Raw genomic sequence first — 20623 nt, forward strand, 5'->3', positions numbered from 1 at the left:
CTGATCTGTCGGCTTATAATACTTTTTTCCTATTGCAATTCTTGGCATATCTCATCCATCTTATGACGACAATTAACACGATCATCAGAGACCACAATTTCAAAGGTGGTACAGGGGAAGCTAAGATGCAGGCAGCGCCACCTCCAAAATAATTGCAAAGAAACGGGAAATGCATTGAGGCCTGTTGCTGTTCAGCCTCCAGTGCATTAACAGGCAAGGCAGGGATAGGTATTAATCAACCAGACTTATCTATGTAGAAGTCTTTGGATAGGAATACACCAGAACGTAGGGTGGCTTTTAGAAAAAAAGACATTATGAGTAACGTTTCTGTCTCTCTGGCTTGTCTGAGCGTGCTTTTTAGTTGTTACCCTTTTAAATGAAACAACTGGCCTGTTAGGGTCTGTGGCAGCTGGGAAATTCAGAGACCCTGAAGACCAGATGAACAGGGAACAAAACCAGAGAGGAGGCAGAGAAAGAGGGAAGTGGAGCAGAGAACAGGATGTTAATTGAAGGGAAGAAAAGAAATGGCAAATGAGGAAAGCGTTAGAAGAGAAAGAAAAAAAAGTGGGGGGCAAGGAAACTTTTATTGAAAAAATAAATGCACAGATTTGGAAATAGAGTGGGATTCAAGGGAGAGGGGGAACCAGGGAAAAAATTCACAGGGACAGGACCAACTTGGGTAGGTCCCTCGGGTGTCAGCAAGGCTGCAAGTGTAACAGGAGAAAACGAGGCCACTAGCGTTGCATTTGCAGATTGCTTCACATGCCTGGATCATTTCCACAGCTTGTCTTGAAGCCATGTTTCTACAGCTCCGTGGGACAGGACGTGTCATGCCTGACAGCCAGCTCCCAAAACAGGTCCCGTCCTCCCAACTCAGCCACAGTCACCGCTCTGCAAGCGGGCACAAAAGGGAGATGCCTTGAAGGCCGAACTGAAGAAACACGACAGCAACACGAATACCTGGCAGACTCAAGCGCCGACTTGTCCCCAGTGGTGCCGTGATGCATGACAAGTCCTAGATCACGTTGTACAAACCTGCCTCACTATGGAGGCAGACAGATGAGTGAGACAAAGGGAAAAAATTGCGATTTGGCATCACCAGGAGCCACTCCTCCTCCCCAAAACTATTTGCCACCTCTGCCGTTAAGCAGGCAGATCTTGGGTTGGCCGCCTCAGTTGCCTCCAGGCTCAGCCGTGACTTCCCTGTTCACTGGAAGACTCGTCCTCATAGCGAGGGGCTGCTGACGACCGTGACACACAGGTGTAGCAGGGAAGGGTAGGCCCATGCATGGCTCCTCACACCAGGACTGCTCAAAGAAAGCCAGGGGAAAGGCAAGAGACGGGCAGAAACACTGCAGGCTACCCGAATGTCGGCAGGTGAAGCAGGCATCAGGGCTTCTTAGATTTGGCTGGGCCGAGCTCCATGACGTGTAAGTGAAGCAGCACGTGTTTTCATCCCTTGCTGAGGTTTACATCACCACCGACATGCGATGGCCCAGACCTGTCCCCGTATGCAGGATCCTGTGCTGCATTCCAAGTGCCCGGGGATTAGCTGTGGTTGTGGGTGTGCGCACGTGTGCCAGCATGTTGTGTGTTGACTGCACCTCTGCCAATGTCCCACTGCAGTCCCCCAGGCGCTCAGACATGACTAGTTTGCATCATGAGTCATTTGCATGGTGATGAGATGCTGCTGGGTGAAGACGAGCAGCTCTACACATCTGGTTATTTGCATGGACCCTTGAAAACTCCCCTTCCCCCTCAGCCTTCTGCTCCTCCCTCCGCACAGCACCTCTAACCACAGTGAGCCCTCATCCTCCAAGAGCTCAGATATCCTGTTTTGACTGAGGTTACCCCAGCATGTGGCCACCACATCTGAAAAACAAACTACTGTGACAACCAGCTCCCTCACTGTGACTAGGAGAAGCAGTAGTCCTATACCAGCTGCACCAATGCTTGCTTGTGGAGGAAGAGTAGCTGGATGAGGCCAGGTCTACCGGGGCCCCCCTCACCATAAGCTACCTGAGGGTTGCCGTGCTTCATTCCCTGATTCTTGTCCGGATGGGGATGTAGACACCCAGGACCTTGTGGATAGCTCCATTCAGTTTGGGAGTAAATGATCATTGCATTTATAGAAAGGCAATCCTGCCTATACCTTTAAAAGTTGCTATAAAGAAAACACCAGTCCAGGCAAATATAGCGCCCAGTTACCCTCCACCACTGAAAACTGCCCTTAAATGTTTTGCATGCCTTAGTTACTGCATCCTTTTGGTGCAGGCAATGTGGTACTCACCTTCCCTATCAAAGATGCATTAACTCATGCAAGGATCTTTGAGATCCGTGGATGAAGTGACGTATCATTAGTATTAAGTCATCACATTGCAGAGGCTGGCTTCACACAGCAGGTGTCTGTGGTTTTGCACCAGAGATGGTTTTTAACAGGGGGGTTTCCAGTTTTAGATGAGATGGGCGTGACTTTCATTCTCTGCCATGGTGTTATAGGAGATGGGCCTTTTGGGTATATGGTCAGAGTTTTCCACTGGGTGGAACGGCTGTGATTTCCAGTGAAGCTAGCATTTTCCCATCTCTGTGCTGATAAAAGAGCACTGACAGGCTTGGGAAAGAACACCGTTGAGGTGCTGCCCTTTAAGAGTACCGGGCTGCAGGGTTTCTGTGGCTTTGGGCACCAGCTGAGGAGCAGGGCACAGTGATTTATGAGCGATAGCACTGGGCAGGCAAAATGCAGATTAGACTGGGAGAGGAAAGGTAGGACGATTTGCTGTGGGTTCAAAATGCAGAACAGAAACTAAGAAAAACAGGCCTGGGGAAGTCCTTGGTTTCTGTATCTAGATGACTAAGAGAGAAGCTGAATGTAGTAGAGGATTGTTTGGAGAGCGGTTTTGTTGTATCATTTCAATAGCACCTAGTGTCAGCTAGTCAGGCCTCCTGCTAGCTCGTGCCCCGCACAAGTACCGTTTGTCCGTCTCGCCTATATGGATTGCATTGCTCCTCTTTTCCAGATGTGAAACCGAGGCATGGAGCATTTCAAAGACTTGCCCAACATTACATAGGGAACCTGTAACAGAAACTCCTGACTGCTGGAGTCCCTGTCCACAAGACCATCCCTCCACCTCCTGTTTGGAGGGGGCCCTTGAGAAGGGCTTATTTTCTGGGAAGAAACAAGGCGAGTGATGGCCTTTCCCTTGCTAGAGTGTCTGGCCACGTGCTTGAACCCAGGGCTGCAGCCTGCCTGGCATAGCGCCAAACGTCGGTCTACCACTGCCCCAACAAAACGCTGGGCTAGACGCAGGTGGCCAGTCAAGGTCTGCCAGCTTCTTACCTTTTCCCATATAAACCCTTGGCCTGGAAGGGGAAGGATCCAGGCAACAAGGTGCAACCTTTTATCTAGGTTGCTGCACCATTGGCGTGTGCTAGTCCTGACTGACAGTAGGATACCTGACTCGGCTAGCTTCCCGACCTTGCGCTCTGCCTGACCCTCTGGACCATTGACTTGGTTCCCTGGACAGATTTCCTTGCTTTTGACTTCCTGGCTTTTCCTAACCCTAAGGTGACTCCCAGACCTGGACGCCCACAGCCTGGCATGACAGAGAGAGGCTCGAACAGCACCCAAAAGGAAGTGTAGTAGTTGCTTTAATAAACACAACTAGGCTCTGTGATATTTGAGAGGTAGACAAACAGGGTGGAAGGCAAAGAGCTGGAAAAAGGCTAGCCGTATGGACAAGGAATATAAGGGGTGAAAGGACTGAACAGAGCAACAGGGAAGAGCAAGAAAAAGCTTCTGTGCGAGAAACGACATGAAGAAAACCAGAGTTGAAGAGGCTGAGAAAGATTGAAAAAAACAGATTGTGGAACCAGTAGGGACAGGGTGTGGGAATGGGGCAGGTGGCAGTATGCACACGTGGTTTTAAGTGAAACTTGTTTCGGAGGAACTGCGCCAGTTGTGGGAGGCACGCTCTGTCTCTGCGACCCATTCATTCCTTTTCTGGGGCTTCCAGTCTGCCCAGGTGTTGCAACATCAGCACAGCCTCATATGAACCAAACCTTGCTTTGCCTGCGGGCACTGCTTCCCTCAGTGGACATCATTCAATAATGTACAGCGTGCGGGTCTGTTGGAAATATTCTTCCTCTGTAAAGGCGTTTGAAAAGAGAAAGCATTTCAGATGTGTCCTGCTCAATGGTGTAGCTGTAGTTTGGGGACATGAAGTTGCCTCGACACTGTGGCAGTCCAGGAGGCTTGAGCAAGAACGGGAAAACCAAAGATAGGCACAGATGCTTGACAGCTCTAATACAGATAACCAAAGCTTTATTAAAAATCACACTTGGGGAGAAGGGGAAAGCAGTTTTGTACGCTGACAAACTGATTGTTTATGATGCTTTGAGAGGACGGGGTCAAAGGAATCGCATCCCTGTGGGATTTGATTCAAGATGGCTGATTTCCAATTCTTCCTATCTCGAATGAAAGCTCACTGCATGTCATGTTGCATCTTGCATGTTGTTATTGCAAAACAGCTTTTCCTCTCATGCACATGGAAAAGAGCCTCACGTGTTGCGGGCCCTACCACAGACAAAGGCTGGTAATAAGCAGTTATTGTGAGATGGTGGAGCAAACTTTGTTCCATCCTTGTTATGTTTTTGGCTGCTATTGCATTATTATTCCACAGACTCCTGAAACCTAGCAGTGTTTTATAGTGGATTCTTCTGTGTAACCCTACTCCCTCTGGAATTTCACATAGATGCACAGGTAGAAGCTATTCCTAGAATAAAAAAACTGCATTAGTATGCGTCTCATACAGCAGGAGATATGACCCGCCTCTATTCACTGCTTCTCCCTTTAGATCCTTACCCTTGCCCTTATCCCATGTTTCTTGTTTTTTCATTTTTAACTTTCCCCTTTTCTGCTGTCCACTCTTCCAGCATCCCTTTTCCTTCTCCAGGGATGTCGTGCAGTGAGTCAAATGGCACCAGGCCTCTCTGTTAACTGCAGAGCAACCCCTCTCCTTCTCCCTCTCCCATAGTGTCTCAATTTTGCAGCTACAGCAGTACAAACCACAGGAGACAGCCAATCTGAACTCCAACCATAATTTTAGGAATTTGTACTGGGTCCCTGACTTCTCATTTACACCTCCATAGGCTCCTGAGCCTCCAAAATCCATCGTTAAATTAGACGAGCGAAATGTGGGAAGAAACTAAGAACTGCTGAGACGGACAGACTCCCCTGGGGACTGAATGCTGGAAAGGAGAAACCAGAGTCTCAGAGCCTTGATTTTCCTTCAGGATGATGATGTTTAATGGCAAAGCTGAGGTAGAGTTTTCTATTTACATCAATCAGTCCTGGCTGGCCTAGGAGGACCTTTGAGGCTAGCATGGATAAGGCACACCAGCTTCTATGGTCTGTGGGGCATAAGGGAGAGAGATGGCCAGCATTCATGCCCGACAACTTAGCCCAAATAGCCATGTTTCTATTTTACAGCCCAGTTGGGTAAGGGTGGCTTTCAGCAAAAGTTAGGAGTGAGGCTCAAACTCCTGTCTCCAGAACAGCAGTGAGATACCTTCACCAGTCTGCTACCATTATCCCTATTTATGCCATCATAAAAACTTATTTTTGTAGCTACAATACTAAAAACTTAGGAAATGTGAACTCCAACCCAAAATATTGTCTGGGATTTAAAGGTTATATGCAGACTCCCTTTTCCTTGACATTTTGTCCCCGTTAAATATCACCAATTGCCAAACCCTGATTCTTGGGACACAAGTCCTTTTATGAAGGTGAAGTTTTGCATGGGAGATAGGGAAGTATTACTTTCTTTCCTTGTACAGTCCCTGCTAAGTGGTAAAGCATATTGAAGAGCCACTGACAAGCAAGCTCTATACGTCCACCTGTAAAACTGCTGACATAAAAAAGTTCAGACATGCTCCAGTGCTTTGGTCACAAGAATGCCCCTGCTCACCTTCTTGCTGACCTAAAGACTTTGGCCTTCAACACCCCTCATCGACTCCTGTGGCATTTACCTGTGGGGAGAAAGAATTCATTTGTTCAGACTGGACAGGTTGTTTGAATTTTTCATCCAACAATCGAAGCAGGAAGAAGTCAGGATGGCCACTGAATTATAAAATCATTAAAATAACTCACTGGCAGGAGTTGGAATGGGCATCACTTACATAACAGGGGGTTGCAAGAAGTGAAAGGTTGGTTTCATGGTTAAGGCAGTTAGGCTGTCCCCCGGTGAGTTGGATATTATCCCTGCTTCTGCCACAGCACTTCTATGTGGTGGTGGGCAAGTTGCATTAACCAACCATTCACACATTCTTCAGTTTCTGGTTGCTCACTTAAGATCCCCGAGGTATGACTGGCAGAAGTGCTGAACACTCGCAGATGCAACTGAAGTCAACAGGAGATGGGCTTTCAACATATAAAGTTGCCAGTACTCTTAATCACGTTTGGTACTCAAATTAGTGTCTCCTTTTGCTATTAATCTAAGTGTTTCAGTTCCCCATTTGTAAACTGAGCACGAGAATAGCCCCTCATCTGAAAGAAAAGTCATTGTGCGTTAACATTTGTAAAGCACTTGGATGCGGTAGCGGTAAGTACTATTGAGAAGACCACGAGGCAGTAAAACACTGACTAGCTGCTACCCAAGAGAGCAACAGCCATCAGTACCCTGACTGAGACTTGTTGAAAAAAAATACTGTAATCACATAATTGAAGACTATAATGATGCTTACGCACAAAGCAGCTGAATTAAGTTTATGGGAAACGTTAATTCTGGCATTTCCCAAATTTTCAGTGCTTGACTTTGTAACCTTCATGTTCTTCTAATGTCAATTTTGCCTGTCATTATTGTGCTACCCTGGATACCAGCTAAAGCTATGTTTGTGGCTCTTGCTGGCAGGTAGCCATATAACAGAGAAGAACCGGCTTTTTACTTACAGATAAGGGAGTTGCATTTTCAATTCACATGGTAGGTGCTTTCACTTGCCCTGCTGATGACGAAAGATATCTTTACTACATACATGGTCACGAATTTGTTATACCGTGTTCACTGCAACAGGCCTCTTCTAGTACTGCATTAGAGCTTAATTGTTAAGCACAGTCCCCTGTGCAAGCCTCTATCCCATTTACTGGATACCACTGCTTTCCAGGACATTTCGGAGGGGTGACTGGTAACACCTGGACAAGTTTCCACCTTTTGTTGTTATAGGTCACGGACTCAGACTGTGGTCCATGGTCACTAATGGACCAGAGTCCATTTGTGACCATGTTGTTGTAACTGTTCATCCATCTGTTGTAATCATTCATCCATCTGGGTTTTTTTTTCCTCTGGGAAAAAAAAATGACCAAGAGGGGAAAAGGCAACATTCCCAATGGTTCTTTAAACTGTGATGATAGCAGGCTCCAATCTGCTGATTCCAGGAAGCAAGAGTGTTCCCTGTTCAGACCCAGTCCAACCCCGGCCATAACTTCTATGGCACCACTGGATGGGGACCTCTGACCACAAGCTCTGCAGGGCAAAGCCTGTTGTTTCTATATGTATGTTGTACAGGGTCCAACACAGAAAGTTCTTGACCTACATGAGGCCTCTAGAGCCCAAGTGATAGAAACAACACCCATCAGGACACTTGATAAGAACTGTTTGCTGGATGGGTCCCTAGGTATTATTGGACCATACATTTCTCCAGTCCTGCTGTGACCTGTAGTATGCAGCCCGCAGTATTCATGTAATAGAAGATGCCTAACAGAGAGCATCCTAATATGGTACTCCACAAATGCCTCTTCTTTCCCAATGGCTGGATGTTGATTGCCTGCCTTCTTAGGCCCATCAGAAAGTAATCATGGGCTCTCTCCATTTACGCTGACAAACGAGAAGCCAGGGCTGTCTTTTCTTAGCTCCCCCCTTGATCTCCTTGCAAACGTATTATTTTGAAATCTTCCCTTCTTAGCCCAGATTTATGATGTCAAATGCCTAGGGGAATAGGAAAAAAGGACATTATAATGTTATATACCTGTTAACCAAGGTCGGATATTACACAGCAATGGTCTTTAAAGGTGACCTCCAAATGATATAGATGCTCACTAGTCAGAACAGGGATTTCTAGATCGGGAGGTGGATAGAAGATACTAAAAAGGTACAGGATGGGCTAGGCCATGAAATAGCATGTTTTGGCAGCATTTGGAGGTGGGGGCTTCGGCTACAGACACTCTCTTGTGCCTGGGTCATAACAGCCACCTTCCTGCCTCTGACTGGAGGTGGGTCATTCCAGCCTGCAGCCAGAAAAGGTTGTCTACCCCTGGGCTATGCAGTAACACTGGCTTTCTCTATCCATCGTTTTTTGTCTCTTGACAGCAAATTAGCCACGTATCTACTCCAATCTGATCCTACGATCTTCTGGCAACGAGCTCAGCTGCTCGTTTTGTGGCGCGGTCATCAAGAAACCCGTCTTCTGCCCTGGTATGATGAACTTCCAACGCAAGCACGCAGGATTCAATCCCAGAGTCCCTAACGAGGTCACACTTAGTGTCATGGTGCCATAACTCTTCCTCCACAGGTAGCTTGTGCCCACATCTCAACTCTCAATGTTCAGAAAGGCAGTTTCACAGGCTAGTTTCTAACAGGCTCCCTGGGGCAGGGGTCACGTGAATAATGTCTGGTTCGAGAGCTGGGGCACATGACTTAATGAGGAGAGGCAGAGGGAACTGGGCTTTAGGCTGAAAAAGAGAAGACAGGGAGGATTTAATTGCAGCCTTCAACTGCCTGAAGGGTGGTTGCAAAGAGGAGGGAGCTGGGACTGTTCTCAGTGGGGGCAGATGAACAAGGAGCAATGGGCTCAAGTTGGAGCAATGGGCTCAAACTGCAGCAAGGGAAGTTGAGGGTAGATATGAGGAAAATCTCTCTCAGGAGGAGGGTGGTAAAGCTCTGGAACAGGTTATCCAGAGAGGTTGTGGACTCTCCATCCTTGGAGGTTTTTAAAACCTAGGTAGACAAAGCCTTGGCTGGGATGATCCAGTTGGGGATGGTCTTCCTTTGAGCACAGAGCTGGACTAGATGTGATCTCCTGAGGTCCTTTCTAAGCCTAATTTTCTATGATCCTATGAGTCTGTGAGGTCTATAGAAAGAATTACTGCTGAAGACAGGTCAAAATAGAAATTAACTGCGTAGGAGCTGAGAAATGGTCACTTGACCATGTCGCAAAGGAGAAACATAGATTTTCAACTGCAAACATTTCACGAAACTGGGATCCAATATTCTCATTAATCGATGGCCTGGTCAGAAGGAGACGTGATGGGAAAAAGCGATGACTGGTATAATCCAACGTAAAGATTAGGACACACTGTGTCCTAATCTTAGCCACAGGATGGCTTGAAGGACCATCCTGCATGGAAAAAAAATGTCAAGAAAAGCAGAACAAAACATCATTCCTGGTGATTTCCTAGTCAGGATTAAACACCCATCCTTACAGGTGGTTTATTTTACTTTGATTTAAATAGTTATAAAAAGGATGCCTGGTACCAGAGCTATAGGCATCCAACATTCGTCTTCCAACATAACATAGCCAGAAACACTTTAGAAAGCTAATTCAGATAAACCTGTTTCTCTTACCTCTACTCAGACAGTGTCAGGTCACTTCTTTTCTATCCCTCATCCTTGGAAGAGCTTGCCCTCAACGCCGGCTAGATAGCCACTGGTTGGTGGTCAGCCTTGTACTGGAAGGTTAGCAGTTCGTTTTGTGTTGGTTATACTTTTATTCGAATCAATTGTGATATATTTCCATCAATCGGGTTATATATATATATTTATTAAAAATACCAAAACTTTCTTACCATGGCAAAGAAATTCGTTCTGCTCCAGAACCTGCCCTTTGGCACGGCTGCCATGTCTGGTCACGTGAAGATAATGTTCTCCTTGACCCCTCCAACGCAGAGGGGTCCTTCTCTGTGTAGGACCCATCCCTGAACTCTTCTTCCTTGTAAATCTTCCTCATCTCTCCCACATTAACTTCCCGACCCCATGATTTCACCTTAAGTGGCTGGCAGATCTATACTCGTCTGCCAGCTGCTTCTGGGCTCTCAGCCAGCTTTTCTCCACCCACAGCCTTTGCTGTTGAAGGGGGATGCATGGCTCATGTTGCTTTCTGGGCTGAGGGAGGTGGCTCACATCTGGTGGGTTGGCTGAGGAAGGGTTTTTGCAAGGGAGAGGAGGAGGAGAAACCAATTGGGGTTCATTGCAGACATGAGGCCGCACTCGCTCTAAACTTTTAGTAGCTGAAGGATTTGTGTCTACATCCTGTCACACTGTGTCACCCTCCCAAGCAAAATCCTATGCAGGAGCCAGTTCCAGAGGGAACCAAAGATTCGAGGGCTAAAAGGACAGTTGGACCCAAACCTGCTGTTTGGGAAGAAAAGTGTTGCTGGATTTAATATCAACAGAAACACCATCATGGCTTTTTTTTTTTTTTTTTTAATTAGAACAGGTCTGGGCTGGTATTTTTGTTTGAAACCCAAATACCTCAGCTTTGTGCTAAGACAGGAGGACCAAATCAAAAATGACCAGACAGGACTGCGGAAGTGACTAGCCCGAGGTGGTCAAGGAATCTGGAAGTAACACGGACGTGACGTAAATCTGAAAGGGATTCTTAAAATGTCCACGTTAATAAATGAAAATGTGTTTTAAGGGAAAGAATCTCAAACCTCCTGATTTCTTTTCTCAGTTCTCTAACTTGCTGGGTGACTTATTCAAATCAATAGCTTGGCGATAATTTCTGCTCAATCACAGACCCTCAAAGACCATCTGATTGATGCAGAGCAGGGATGTCAAACTCATCTGCTTCCTTTGGCCAGATCCAGGCTGTGGCATCACGGCTGTATCTTCACAGGCTGTATTTGGATGCAGTAGCACAACTGGAGACGATTGCTGAAGGGGTTAATGCAGCTGTTTTTCACTAGAGGTGCACCAATACATTGGTCCCATATCGGATCAGCACCGATATAAGGAAAACTGACGGGTATCGGCAACTGGCTGTTTTTGGTTGATGTGGCCGGTAACGTGCAGATAAATGCCCTGTTCATGTGCGCAGCCACAGCGCAGTATGCAGGCGCCCAGCCTGGCAGCATGGAGAGCAGTCGGGTCCGGCTGGTCAGTCTGCTGCGGGGGAAGGGGCGGGGGGAGGGAAGGGGTGCCTGCCCCACTCCCTCCCTCACCGCGGGGGCCTTGATCTGCCCCCCTCCCCTCCCCCGGCCCCTTCTCTCACAACAGATGTACCAGCCGGAGGCTGCTTTCCATGCTGCCAGGCTGCATATTGGCATTCGGATCGGTATCGGCTGATATAGCTCAATAAAAATCACCCATCAATATCAGCTGTAAAAATCTCTATCAGTGCACCCCTATTTTTCACCCTTGCTGTTAAAATGTGCCCCCCGTGGGGTTCCAGACTATGGGTTTTGGCAGTAGGCCCCACCCCAGCTCTCCCTGCCACTGAATTTCCCAACCCAACTGGGAGCCCCCCCTGGTCAGACAACATGCCCATGGCCATACGTTTGATACCTCTGCTATAGAACGTAGATCCTGCGTGGACTTGACACCACAAAGCACAAGAGCCTTGCACTTTGGCCTGGCACAAAGCAAACCCTGGTTGAAAATGTTTTCCCCAGCCTGTTTACATATATAAATACAAGAGATGGGCAACAATATCCTGAGCTGTGAATAAAAGCATCAGAATGAAACCATGATGACTGGAAAACATCCTGCTGAGATGATGGGTAGCCATCCCATAGTACTGCCAGCGACTTTTCAGAGGACTGTTTTACAATCTTCCTTCAAAATTTCAAGGTAACTTGCACAGGCTCTTCAAATTTCCAGGATAACTTGGCTAAATCACATGTGGGTGAAACCTTATGTCCAAAACAACTTTCCACAGAACAATCTCACTCTCTTACGGCAATTGTGTTGTGATTTACACAATGACATTGCCCAATGAATTTGCACTGAAATAAGAAGAGTGGAGTTTCATTCTGCTTCATTAGAAAGAGAGGTTTGTATTATTAGGACTCACACTCAGAACACAATGGAAATTCTTTAAATTTAGCTGGCAGTTGAATAGGAAAGCCTGGAGAATGATGCTAAAAGCCATGGAAGTCCGAGACAGTTTGGAAGACTGCCCATGGCTGGTTCAGACCCAGTAGCTTCAGCAGGTATTGGGAAGCATCAGCCAAAAGTGTGTTTCCTATGATAAAGGGGTGGTGAAGGTTATGCAGGAATCCTCCCCCAACTTTTTTCCTGAGACAGGAAAGGCAAAGACAAGAATTAAAAATAACCAGTTCCTGATTTTATTGGAGAAAAGACTGCCCTATGAACCTTTGACAAATAATCACAAGTTGGCTAGGCTACCTGTGTTACAGCTATCTTTCATTTATCCAGTAGTCTAATGTTGAGTTTTATACTAGTTACCATTGTTTCTAAACACCTTATAAATAACCTCAATAGCAAAAGCAGAGTCCCTAATGGATTGTATGGCATCTCTGGTATTTCTGCCATTAGGGGATCCACCCACAACCTAGTTTCTTCTCTAAAATGATGCAACTGTTTTCTTTACCTGTTCCATTCCAACCCAAGAACTGAACTCCCAAGACAATGTGCACTACATTGGGCTTTTAGAAAACCACATTAAAACAGGGAATTATGAACATTATTTTGGTAATTTTTGTTTAAACCCCCCCCCCAAAAACTTGCCTAACAAGAGCTTTCTATTTTTCAGCTTTTTGTCAGGTACTCTTTGTGTTATTTCATTATTAAAAACCTGTTAAGCTCCCATGGTATGCTTGGCACAGCATAAGCATTTCTTTGATTATTAGAGTTCCTAGAAGATTTGCAGTTGAAGGAATGCTGTAGACCAAGGGGTGTTTTTCATGGTTTTTTTTCCCTTAAACGTTACACAACTGCTGCAAGGTATCAAAAGTTGAATAGGACAGATGTGCAGAGATGGCTGAGTTGCAGTATCTGATAAGCGCATTTAGAGAATGTCATTAAATCTATTTCTCATCTAAAAATATAGCATCTTGATGGCTGTGGTTATGTTTTTTTTTACAGGGTTCACTCTTAAAAAGACAACAATTTAGGATACATTAAAAAAATGTAAAAATTTAAAAAAGAGAAAAGTAGTTTCAGGGGTCTCTCTCTCTCACTCTAAGTCCTCCTTATTTTCTAGCCTTACCATTAAATATTTTCTCTGTTTTTTTCCCCCACTTCACCAGTGTTCTGCAGAAGATCCGTACAGACAACAATACGAGAAACTTGGGAGCAAATGCTGGAAAACTGATCTAACTTTATCCTGGCCATGTAGATGGTCCAATAACAGGTATCACCAAAAAAAAAATTCATGCCTCTCAAAATACAGTAATATTAGTTCAGAAAATTTTGAAAATCATCATGAAAATTTTGATTCTCGCAGTCTTAAGCTCACTCCATCTGGGGAAAAACAATCACTCTTTATACCCTCTCTCCAACATAGTGCTGCTTTCCATTAAATTTGGGGCACACATTTAATATAGAAGACCTAAATCAAAACCTGGTGACGTAACAAAATGATTCATCAAATTCCACAGATTATGTTAACCTGGATTGTGAATATTTGGGATTCTCTTACCTCTGTTTAGATGAGCATAGTAGATATGATGTCGATGTATGGTGTTGCAGATCCCACACATGTGCTGAGTATATCAGCAACTTTTGAACCAGCAATGCAGTTCGCCTAACAATTCATTTGTCGGTAACAGTTCAAGGTTCTCCTTTTGAGATCTGCATTATCAAAAATTCACACGGTGCAATTCCCCAATCACTATAACCGATTTCAAATGGTGCTAGAAAATAGTATGGACTCTGAACACCAAAAGAAATCAGTCATCCTCTAAAGGGGTTACTGAGACCTGTAGGAAAGAACAACCTACATTGTGTAATACAATAAAATAGAATACAGTACTTTACATCTAAGGATCTTGAGGCACAACTTGAGATGCAACTGGCAAGGGACATAAAAGGGAATAAAGAGGGATTCTTCTAATGTATGAGAAGTAAAAGGAAGACAAAGGAATGTGTAGGTCCTCTGCAGAAGGCAACCTAGTTATGGATGATGCAGAGAAGACCGATTTAATGCCTTTTTTACTTCAGTCTTCATAAGTAATGTCAACTAGATCATTGGTTTTCAGCTAGGGGGTTAATTTGCAGCCCCCTGCCCAGTTGCTGCCTCCCACACTGTTGCAGCTGCAAGGGCAGTTGGACTCCCTGAGCTCCCCCCTCCCTTCTCTAGCTTTTGCTGCCTGCTCCCACCCCTGGGGTATAGGGCAGTGTGGCAGGGGGAGCTGAGGACAAGCGGGGTGGGGGTGGGGATGGAGGACAGGGGAAAAGGAGGGGGAGGGAAAGGCTGCATAGGTGCACAGTGCAGCAGTGGGAGGGGTGCATGGATACACAATGCAGCAAATGAGGGAGTGTCCATGTGATGTGTGGCCCAGGGGTGGGGGAGGCATGGCTTACTTACGGCCTGCAAGCATGCACCCCGTGACGGTGTGGTCCACAGGGTGATCAGCCCCCAGCTACTTAGAAGCTGTACATCCCTGCATTAGAACATGAGCGCTGTTGGCAGCTAAGACAAGGAGGGGGACAAACTATCCAGTAGTAGAAGAAGGGGTTAGGTATTACTCTGAGAAGATAGATATTCTCAAGTCTGCAGGGTTGCATGGAATACAGCATAGAGTACTGAAGGAACTAGCTGAGATAATTTCAGACAGTGGCCATCCCCTTTGATAAACTGAAGAGTTCAGGTAAGGTTCCGGATGACTGGAAATGGGCAAGTATAAATGTCCATGTTTAAGAAAGGGAAAGAAGAGGAAACAAAGAGTTATAGAGCTATCTGCCTGACCTTGATACCTAGAAATATCATGGAGCTGATCTGCAAAGAATCTATTGTGAAGCACCTAGAGGAGAACAAGGTGATCAGGAACACCCAGGTGGGTTCACCAAGAGCAAGTCATGGGCCTGACCAATCTGATATCTTTCTACAATAAGGTGACAGGCTCCATGTTTGGGAGAGAGCAGTGGATAAGATATACCTAGACTTTGGCAAGACATTTGACAGTCTCCCACAGCGTTCTCCTCAATAAGGAAATACAAATTAGAGTAAAGTACTGCAAGTGATTACATAAGTGGTTGGATCATCATGCTCAATGAGTAGTCATCGCTGGCTCAATGTCAAATGGGGAAGAAGTATCAAATGGGGTTCCCCCAGAGTCTGTCTTGGGTCCTACATTGTTTAAAATCTTCATTAATGATTTGGACAAGGGGATTGAGTACATGCTTAGCAAATTTACAGGTGACACCAAAATGGATGGAGTTTCAGACACCCTGGAAGATAGGGCTAGGATCTAGCATGACCTGGAGAGAATGAAAAAGCAGTCCAAAAATCAATGAGGAATGACTCAACAAGGACAAGTGCAAAATACTGCACTTGGGATGGCATAATGGCATGCATAAATACAGACTGCAGAACAACTGGCTAGTTACAGTGAACCATATGCTGAGTGTGAGCCAACAATGTCTCTTGTTGCAAAAAAAAAAGCCTACAGCATACTGGGTTGTATTAACAGAGATGTCTCTTACAAATCAAGGAAAGTGATTATTTTGCTCTATCTGGTACTGGTGAGGCCTCACCAGGAGTACTGTGTTCAGTTTTGGCCTACACTTCAAGCAAGATATGTACAGATTGGAAAGAGTCCAGCAGAGAGGGACAAAAATGATTAGAGGCCTGCTAAACATCATTTATGAAGAGAGGCTAACAGAACTTGGATTATTTGGTCTGGAGAAAAAAAGACTGGGGTGGGGAAGGATTTAATAACAGGCTTCAAATAACTGAAAGGCAATTATACACAGGATGGAGATAGACTTTCTCTGTGACTATAGGAGACAGGACTGGGAGCATTGGCCTTAAATTGCAGCAGGGGGGACTTAAGATGGATATTAGGCAGAATTTTCTGATGATGAGAGTACTCAGGCACTGGAACTGGCTTTCTAGAGAAGTTGTGGACTCTCCACCCCGGAAATGTTCAAGAGCAGGTTAGACAGGCACTTGACTGGGGTGTTTTAGTTAAGGGTGATCCTGCCAAGAAGGGGGCTGGATTTGATGACCTAATGGGGTCCTTCTAGCTTACTTCTATAGGGTCCGATGATCTCACAAAATCTCACTCAGGTATTTTAAACACTATCATGTTTTGAATCTTATAGGTACATAATACTTTCATCCATTTTAATAGATAAGATACAAATTGTTTTACAAGGACAGAGTAAGAACTAGTAAAGTAAACAGTAACAACAACGCACTTAGACCTGTAAAGAACATAAAACAAATGAGAGAGTCATCCTGGAGAGCTAACAGTCCAGGATAAAATAGGTTAATTCAATTGATAATATAACAGTTGGAACAACAGTGACAAATTAGGTCTAAAAAGTTATGCTGTAATTCCACGTGGTGCTTCATTATCTTACCACCAAGTTCAGAGTCTACAAATGTTACAAATACACTGTTGCTTGGTATGATGAACAGTGGAAATCTGCGTGTCCAACAACAAATTGGAACATCCTCATATGGTTCAGCTAAACCATAAAGTCTTAAATACAGGCCTGGCTGGACAAACCTACTACGAGCATGTAGAGAGGTCCTGATTTCTTCGTCTCGTACCGTCAAGGTTCCTCAGACAAAAGGGCAGCCATTCTTCCTCCAAGAACACTGATTTCAAATGGTGCTAGACAATAAGTAGTTAAATCTAAACCACCATATGAAACCAGCTTCCTGAAGGAGCTTTAGATCATTTTCTAACTAAGACGCCCTGTTACTACAATGAACTTGATGTAACCTAAAAACAAAAACGAACACTGCGTTTTGGTTTTGTTTCCTTTTCATTAAAGAGCTTGCAAATGTTAACGTTCTTACCTCCCCACTCTGGTTCAAACCATCCAATGAAGATGTTTCTACATGTTTTAATACCATTACCCATGGAAAGAGAATAAAGTCAAAGATGTATACAACAGACTCATCTGGCAATCAAAAAATTGTTGGACAGGCAGGGTAGTTGGTTAATTTACCACTATCGATGTTGAACAGGTCCTGTTAATTTTCAGGTTGCTATCAGAGGTAAGGCATTCCAAGTAACAAAGTAATGACCATTAACGAGGTGCGAACAGCCCACCAGTGGCTAAGTGCTGGGTCTCACTAACAGCATAACTGTTACCAATAAGGTGTGAAAAGGCAAATCAGTCAGCATGTTTTAATCTGCATCAACAGTTCCTCTTACACTAAAATCAATGGTATTTGATACGGTAATCCCCCCGTCCTTTTCTGCAAAGCTGCTGCCCAGCCAGTGCGGGTGCCTGGGACTGTTCTGACCTCAGTGCAGGACTTTGCACTTGTCCTTACTGAACTGCATGAGAGTCTTTTTGATCCAATCCTCTGATTCGTCTAGGTCACTCTCAATCCTAGCCCTACCCTATCTACTACTCCCCCCAGCTTGGCGTCATCCGTGAACCTGCTGAGGGTGCACTCCATCCCATCTTCCAGATCACTAATGAAGCTATTGAACAAAATTGGCCCCAACACCGACTCCTGGGGCACTCCACTTGATACTGGCTGCCAGCTAGACACTGAGCCATTGATTACTACCCATTAAGCCCGACACTCCAGCCAGCTTTCTATCCACTTTACAGTCCATTGATCCAACCCGTACTTCCACAGATTGCTTACAAGAATGCTGTGAGAGACGGGATCAAAAGCCTTGCTAAAGTCAAGGAATATTATGTCCGTTGCTTTCCTCGCATCCACTGAGCCAGTCACTTCATTACAGAAGCCAATCAGGTTGGTCAAGCATGACTTGCCCTTGGTGAATCCATGCTGACTGTTCCTAAACACCTTCTTCTGCTCCAAGTGCTTAGAAATGGATTCCTTGAGGACATGCTCCATTATTTTTCCAGGGATTGAGGTGAGGCTGACTGGTCTGTAGCCCTGGATCCTCCTTCTTCCCTTTCTTAAAGATGAGGACTATATTTTCCCTTTTCCACTCATCTGGGACCTCCTCTGATCGCCATGAATTTTCAAATACGATGGCCAGCCGCTCTGGAATCACGTCAGCCAACTCCCTCAGCACCCTTGGTTGGGTTGCCTAAGGCCCCAAGAACACGTCCAGCTTTTCTAAATAGTCCCTAGCCTGTTCTTTCACCACAGAGGGCTGCTCACCTCCTCCCAGGTTATGCTACCACCAGGTGCAGTAGTCTGGGAGCCGACCTTGCCTGTGAAGACTGAGGTAAGAACGTCATTGATACTTCAGCCTTTTCGTCTTCACCTGTCACTAGGTTGCCTCCCCCATTCAATAAGGGACCCACACTTTCCCTGATCTTCCACTTGTGGCTGACATACTCGTAGAAAACCGTTGTTGCCCTTCACATCCCTTGCTAGCTGCAACTCCAATTGTGCTTTGGCCTTCCCGACTTCATCCCTGCATGAAGCCATCCCTACATGGCTCAGTCTTGTCCACGCTGCAGAACTGCTTAAAGTATTTAAAACATTACCATTTTAAGCAGAACCTGCAAACATGATAGAATTCCATAATACTGATGAATCGTTGGGGGAGGACTTATGGGATTATTTATCACTATGTTTAAACCCAGATATTTCTAGCCAAGTTCCTTTGTGGCTTCCCTTGCTTTTATGGAGGCACATTTCTTTTCGACTATGAACCTTGTAATCACAGAATCATAGAAAAGTAGGGTTAGATGGGACCTCAGCACGTCATCTAGTTCAACTAAGGCAGGATCACCCCTGTCAAAACCATCCTAGGCAAGTGTTTTTCTAACCTATTGTTAAAACTGCACAAAAAATCCTTGCTCACGGAATCAATAACCAGTTAGTGGGGTGGCTGACTATCAACATGTTGTGTTGCCATGTGAACAACAGAGTTTATCATTTCACTTCAGTTTCCTTAATCTGGCGACTGTACACTTGCCAGAGGTTCAGACTGGCATGTTACTGTCTCCCTTGTAACAATGTTACCTTGCTGCAGGTTATAATTGTGCTTTCCTATGCAATCAGTTTGGCCAATCTCCCTTCCTGTCAACACTGCACTAGGAAACACAGCCCATGTTCCACCACACTGCGCGCTGGGTAATTAATTTCCTGATCACGTACTGTAAAACAGCACACCAGCTTCTCCCAAAATACACAGCTTGGTAGTGTAGAAAATGATGAAACCAGGTTATAAGCCAGTCTTTCCATTTTAAACGGACCCCCAGTGAAATCTCGATAAACGTTAAGAGTGTCAATCAGTGGTTCTCAACCTTTTTTGTACCAGGACCCATTCGTAAACTTTAATGGCCAGTCCTGACCCAGTAAATAGTTTACGTAGAAAACATACAAATATTTAGGCCCCAAAATACTTATTACACACTACAGGTTAAAGCAGATCAACAGTCTTAATTTTAAAGACAGAAATCAATGTCAACAGGAAAACATTAACAGCAACGTTAACATGTGGTCCTCCATTACTCCCAAGTGACTTGATTCTATGATTCAGCATTGTGCAATTTGAACAAGCAAATTGCCGGTGCCCCTCACCCCGACTTGCAGCCCCCGGCCCTGCTGGTGCTCCTCAGTCCCAACCCACAACTCCCAGCCCCCTGATCCTGCTGGTGCCCCTCAATCCCGACTCACTGCCCCCGCTCCTAGCCCCCCAGGGTGTGGTATGGGGCGGTGGGAGGGATGCCCACAGAGGGTATGGGGCTGCAGCCTGGCTGGACCGGCACAGGCAGGAGGTGCCTCTGCAGCTCAGTAGATGGGACCCAGAGTGGGGCATCAAGACTCTTTGCAGCTGCTGCCATCACCACTGCCAGGACCCCCATGCCAGCCACACCACCAGCAGTGCGACGAGTTAACTGATCAGGGGAGTGACGCTGCCCTCCCCTCCTCCTGCCACGAGACGCGTGCACGATGGGCCACGGCGCTACCCCACTGTCACAGCGTGGTCACTGCTGCTCCCTTCAGGTTGCCGGCACTACCTGACACCCCACCTCCCCTCTGGGGTAGAGCTGCGGCTTGAGGGGAGCAATGGTGGTGAAGGCAATGTGATCGCCCTCACCCATTTATTAATCCTCATGCAGTCTAACCAGCTGGCTCTGACTTCCTGCCCACTGGGCTGCAGAGGTGGCTCCTGCCTGTGCTATAGCCCCATGCCCACTGTGGGCACACAAATCGGAGGGGGGGGGCCATGTCATGCATGCGAACCTTTCGTATTGGATAAATAGGAGTCCATAAAATGGATATGAGCGTGCCCTGGTTGCCAAAAAGGTTAACAGCATACTGGGCTATGTTAGTAGGAATGCTGTCAGTAGATCGAGGGAAGTAATTATTTCACTCTATTCTGCACTGGTGAGGCCACATCTGGAGTCCTGTGTCCAGTTTTGGGCCCCCACTATAGAGATGACATGGACATTTGGAAAGAGTTCAGCGGAGAGCGAGGGAAATGGTTAGGTGTCTGGGGCACATGACTTATGAGGAGAGGCTGAGGGAACTGGACTTATTTAGT

At 45.8% G+C, this 20623-nt stretch overlaps 1 long non-coding RNA gene across 3 annotated transcripts; it reads right to left on the reverse strand.

Annotated features, from left to right (window-relative positions):
* Window positions 1-4285: 4285 nt before the first annotated feature.
* Window positions 4286-17647, reverse strand: LOC112551576. 3 transcript variants are annotated; one of them, XR_003095884.1, is made up of 4 exons: window positions 9836-17647; window positions 9615-9718; window positions 5967-7979; window positions 4286-4772 (listed from the first exon to the last, which is right to left on the reverse strand). It is a non-coding gene; the product is annotated as an uncharacterized LOC112551576 (long non-coding RNA). The 3 variants fall into 3 exon arrangements; XR_003095885.1 differs by having other exon boundaries at window positions 5967-6027; window positions 6178-7979; window positions 9615-17647; XR_003095883.1 differs by having other exon boundaries at window positions 9615-17647.
* Window positions 17648-20623: the final 2976 nt, after the last annotated feature.

Source organism: Alligator sinensis, unplaced genomic scaffold (genome assembly GCF_000455745.1).
Source record: "Alligator sinensis unplaced genomic scaffold, ASM45574v1 scaffold268_1, whole genome shotgun sequence".
Taxonomy (NCBI): Eukaryota; Metazoa; Chordata; order Crocodylia; family Alligatoridae; genus Alligator; species Alligator sinensis.